At 39.2% G+C, this 5,358-nt stretch overlaps 1 protein-coding gene across 1 annotated transcript in view; it reads left to right on the plus strand.

Annotated features, from left to right (window-relative positions):
• NFIA (nuclear factor I A) overlaps positions 1 to 5,358 on the plus strand; it is a 468,951-nt gene that overhangs the window by 462,877 nt on the left and 716 nt on the right. The window lies entirely within an intron of this gene.

Raw genomic sequence — 5,358 nt, forward strand, 5'->3', positions numbered from 1 at the left:
TTGGTTAAAGTAAAATATATCTCAAAAAGGCTTTTATTTATTTTTGTTTTTAAAATTTACATACTGCCTTCTTCGTGAAAAGAGCATATGAAAGTCCTTTTCAAAAGTCTTTGTACACTTTGGGTTGTTCATTGTTAACTAAGGACTGGAGTTCGTCACTTTCATCAGCTACCTCGTCTTCTGCAGCCTCATGAGTGAATATTGAAAATGGCCTCAGTTTTCTGCTTGTCGTGTGGCTTAAGAAAGGAAACAGACTGGCACTGTACCTACTGCCATTTCAGTCTTCCTGTTTAGGATGTAGTTGGGTAGATACTGTTTATGGTTTATAACATCTGACTACTGTGAATATTCCAGAATCCTGGCCGAATGGGATTTGAACTTTCATGAAGCTGTAAATTAAGGGGTGGGAAGTGTGATAAAACTCCTTAGAGAACAGTGAGGGAAAAAAGTTGCCCTGCAATGGTTAAATGAAATTTTATAAGCACATTCAGTGTGGAGCTGTTTTGCATTACATGAGTTGAATACCTTAGAGACGCCACATCTGCAGGCACTTTATTAAATCCTTAGTCAGCACTTTCCAACCTGATGAGATTACTTCTTCATTTGACTGGAGAAAAGGAAAGCTGAGCTCTTGTCCTGGACTGCAGATTTCTTTTGATGTTTCACCTTGAACACTCAAAGAGGACAATCACCCCCCCCCTCCACCCCAGCACAGCCTAATGTGTAGAAATTGTGAATGTAATGGAGTGATTTTACTTAACTAGAGCCTTTGTGGGAGTGTGGATTTATGGAACTCCCAAACAACTATAGCTGAAAGTTTCTGAGGAAAAAATAGATCAAAGGTCTGTGTTTACTTCCTTAATGTAAATATATCAAGATAACCTACATTGTATTGTAATATTGGAACTCCCTCTAGGTAAGGAACAGAAATTCCTTTGTAGTCCATCTAGATACAGTAAGTAAGTTAGGTTAAGGAGCTATAAAGTATGAAGGCAGAAACCATATGAAACATGAGCTTATGTCAGTAAATGTCTAAAGACAATTTTTAAACTCCACAAATGAATTTTGTTTTAATATGTCACCATTTTCCCTCCGATGGCTACTCAATCCCAACAATATAACCATCTTAAATTTCTTTCATATTTTTCTTTTATGGCCCGAGTAGAAAATACTCAGAAGCATTCTTCTATGCATGTTTTGGAACTTGTAGTACCTGAATAATAGAAATTGTAAGGAAAAAAAAAAAAAAACACAAGAGAAAATGGACTTTTCCAAATATCTTGTCCATCTGATGTTATTAATAGTTCATGGAAGTATATAGAAATTGGGAGACTTACATGAGCGTGATGTGCACATATCACAGTGGTATTAAGAATATCTTCAGCTACAAACTGATCATGAGAAAAACTGATGAGATGGATTAATTTTTCATTATTATAACTGTTTATCTGCTACCTCTGCAAATAAATGATTTAATCAGCAACCTCCCCCCACCCCACCCCGCTCCCTCCAAAAAAAAAAGTTTCCTGTGTGGTTCCCCTGACTAACATCCCATTCTGGAAACTCTTGGTCAAGTAGAGGGGTAAATTGTCATGAAGATTAGCATGATGTGAAATAAGACTAATGGTCAATTTACAGGAGTGAAAAAAGTTTAAGAATAGGTTTTTGCTTGGGCCTGAAAGGGTTAATTAAGTTTTTTTCACGGGTTATTAAAGACCCCCAACCCATGCCTTCAGGAGTCATATTGACACCCCACCACAGGGCAACTCGGCTCTTCTATTGACATGTTGCTGGTCAGAGCACAATAGCCTTCTGTGTCTGCAAATCATTGCTAAAATCATCTCAAGGAAAAAAAAAAGAAAAGTTTGAAAGCTTTAACATTAGACAAAAGCCCAAGAGCTGCAGTGCGCAGCTCAAAAACCTGGAGTCAGCAACTTCTATTGATTAAAAACTAACCTTTAAAGTAACTCTGAGAGTGTGTGGTTAGCATTTAAATTTAAACATGTCATGAGTTGATTTGTGTTACTGAATACCAACTCAGAAGGAGTAACATTCACATCGCATTTTTTTTTTCTAATTCCCTTAAGCAGCTAAAGTATTTCATGAAATGTCAATAGGGCAAAAAGAAAAAGGGGAGGGGGGGCCCCGATGCTGGGCCTTGTAGTTTTCTTTCCCATGCAAATATTCACCCCCCAAAAGAAAAGTGTAGAGAGTGAAACACAATAATTAGTCCTTTGTCTAACTTTCCCAAGTGCCAGAGAAAGACAGATTAATTAAATATACAACAGTGTTGGTTTTTGGAGTAGGGGTCTTGCTTGCTGTGTAGGTCATAAATTAGGCAGAATAAATACTTCAATGTGTTTGCAGTGGGCCTGCTACGTCAGAACCACTGGAAGGTTGGTGGGAGGAGAGTGGAGGGTTTCTTGCTAATGATAGTCACGTCTGGGTCTGTCTGGTTGCTCTTAGCAACCAGACATGATGTAACACCAGGATGAACTTGAACTTGGGGGACTTGAAAAGAGAACAATAGACCAGAGCAATCAATAAAGCCTATTTCAGTGAAGGATTACAGAGCTGCTCTGGGGTAACCTTGTCTGCAAGGCACATACTGAATAGTAAGATGTGTGAAGAAACTTTTTTTTTTTTCTTTCGCTTTGCTTTTTAAGATGAGTGCAGAGGCACTGCAGACTTTTGTAGTGCACGGAGGTCGCGTCCAGGAACTGTGGTATGGAAAACTGCTCCCCCTGCTGACTCCCTGGGTCACAAGCATCTGCTTCCAGAACTGCGTAGTGTCGGTTTAAGAATTCTGGGATTTCACAACTGACTTAGAAAGTGTGAGAACAGAAATTTTAACTATTACTAGTCACACACAAAGTTTGAGGCTATTTTGCTAGAGAGAACACTGCTCTAAAGTAGATCCCAGTCAACTCTTGGAAGAGACCATCCGAAAATACACTGTGGAGTTGGCCTTCTCTCTCCTTTCTTTCCCCTCTTTTTTCTTTTGTCCAGTAAAATTTGGCCATGTGTAGATGTCAGGGTGATTTCCTTTCAGGACACAAGAGGCTTTATTGTGTTCCTCAAAGCATGTGGTCAAAGAATAACATTTAAAAGTATACAGGATGAGTAGTTTTTTGGTTTGGAATTAGGTTTTTTAAACTCCTCTGGAAATCAAAGGTTGCTTGTGTGACCAGGAAATCTTACACCGACCTCTGTGTAGCTATCATTTAGTCATTTGTACCTGGAATCAAATGAGTCCTTACTTTACCTAAGTGAATCTCTTGGACAAGGATGAACCTCATCTGACCAGATTAACCCAAATATAATCCTTTCTGATATTGTCAATTTGGAGAATTCCAGAGCATTCACTTTTGCTAGAATTTGATGATTTTTCTGCAAATAATGATGAATGAAGTGAATTTAACAGGAGATCCCTAGAAAAAAAGTTGTGAAAAGCTGTAACTTTTTTTGTTGTTGTTATTTCACTTGAGAAAACCAACTCTTACAGTACTCCATAATCGGCCACTTTGTTTAGATAACAGAGAAAGGAATGCCATGTGAAGTGATACGTCACCAGACAATTGCTAATCAAAGTTAATCACCTAAGGATTTATGAAAGGAAAAGGTAACTGGTAACTGGGCCCAGCAGGCATATGGAAGGTTCTATATAGTTCACACCCACCAGGCACTCCTCAGAAGAAAGGTTGGGCAATCTACTTCCGTAGAGATACTACCTCGGAAACCCAAGGTGAGGTTGCTATGGGTGCAGATAGACTTGATGGCAGTGAGTTTGGGTTTGTATATAAATGTTGAATGAATGAAGGCATGAACAAAGACTATGCCTCATTTTTCCTTCAGGCATCATGGTCATTAATAGGGTGAAACTTTGATACCACTTAATTATTGCAGTTCATTTTTTAAAATATTACTTTAAAAATATTGACCAGACTCTCCTTGTCCAGAACAAAGAAGAATGAAGAAAACCAAAGATGCAGGGAAACAATTAGTCCAAGTGACTGGGACACCATGCAATTCTTAGCCTATATGACTATGAGACCAGAAGAACTAGATGGTGCCCAGCCAGCACTGTCTACCACTCAGAGGGGGATCTATGTAGGAGATCCTCGATAGAATGGGAGAACAATGTGGAATGAAATAAAATCATTAAAGAAAAAAAAAAAGGGACCAGGTTTGCTGCTCTGATAGAGCAGGATGGAACCCCTGAAACTATGGCCCCAACTGCCCTTCAGGTCTGGAATTGAGCTCACTCCTGTGGCTTCCAGCCAAACAAAAGACAGGTGTATAAGCTGAACATTTACATTAGGTAGATACAGTCCTTGGAGAGATCAATCACCGGAGAATAGAAGGGCTGTGTGTGCACAGGGAGATAGCTCATAAGGCAGGAGTGCATGGAAGGGAAGGACACAGAGAAGAGGTAACTCTGGGGAAGAAGTGGGAGGGGAGCTGTTGCATTGTGGGAAATTGCAATCAATGTCATGAGACAAAGTGTATGTGAGCTTCTGTATGGAAAGTGAATTTGCTCTGTAAACTTTCACCCAAATCACAATAAAAATTTAAGGAAAAAAAAAAAAAAAATATAAAAAAAAAGGAACATTTTACATTATAAAATCTACCTCAAACACATATAAGGAAATTGAGTCCAAGAGAGATGCTGTGACTTGCCCAAGATTACTTAGGAAACCTGACTCAGTACTTTTTCTGTTTCACCTCTACTGTTCTGATGGTATAGTGGTTAAGGATTTGGCAGTTAACCAGTAGGTCAGTGGTTTGAAACCACCAGCTGCTGCCTGGAAGAAGGATGAGACAGTCTGCTTCCATAAAGATTTACAGCCTTGGCAATCCAGTGGGGTCACTGTGAGTTGGAATTGACACAGTAGCAGTGAATTTGGTTTGGAGTTTTATTCCATTGAAGTGCCTGGGTGGTGGAAAAATACTAATGTATTCAGCTGCTAAGGAAAGGTTGGAGTCCACCCAAAGATACCTCAGAAGAAAGGCCTAGTGATCGACTTCTGAAAAATCAGCCATTAAAAACACTGTGGAGAACAATTGTACCTTGACATACATGGTGTCTCTGTAAGTCAGAGTCGATTTGATGGCAACTGGTGATAGTGATGATTCTTCCAATACTGTGGACCAACTGTATACAATTTTTGTTGTTATTGTTGTTATGTGCCATTGAGTCAGACCCGACTCATAGCAACCCCTCCTTGGGTTTCCGAGGCAGTATCACTATGGAAGTAGATTGCCAGAGCATTCACTTTTGCTAGAATTTGATGATTTTTCTGCAAATAATGATGAATGAAGTGAATTTAACAGGAGATCCCTAGAAAAAAAGTTGTG

The sequence above is a fragment of the Orycteropus afer genome, unplaced genomic scaffold (genome assembly GCF_000298275.1).
Source record: "Orycteropus afer afer isolate SDZICR_OR568_19922 unplaced genomic scaffold, OryAfe1.0 scaffold00318, whole genome shotgun sequence".
NCBI lineage: Eukaryota > Metazoa > Chordata > Mammalia > Tubulidentata > Orycteropodidae > Orycteropus > Orycteropus afer.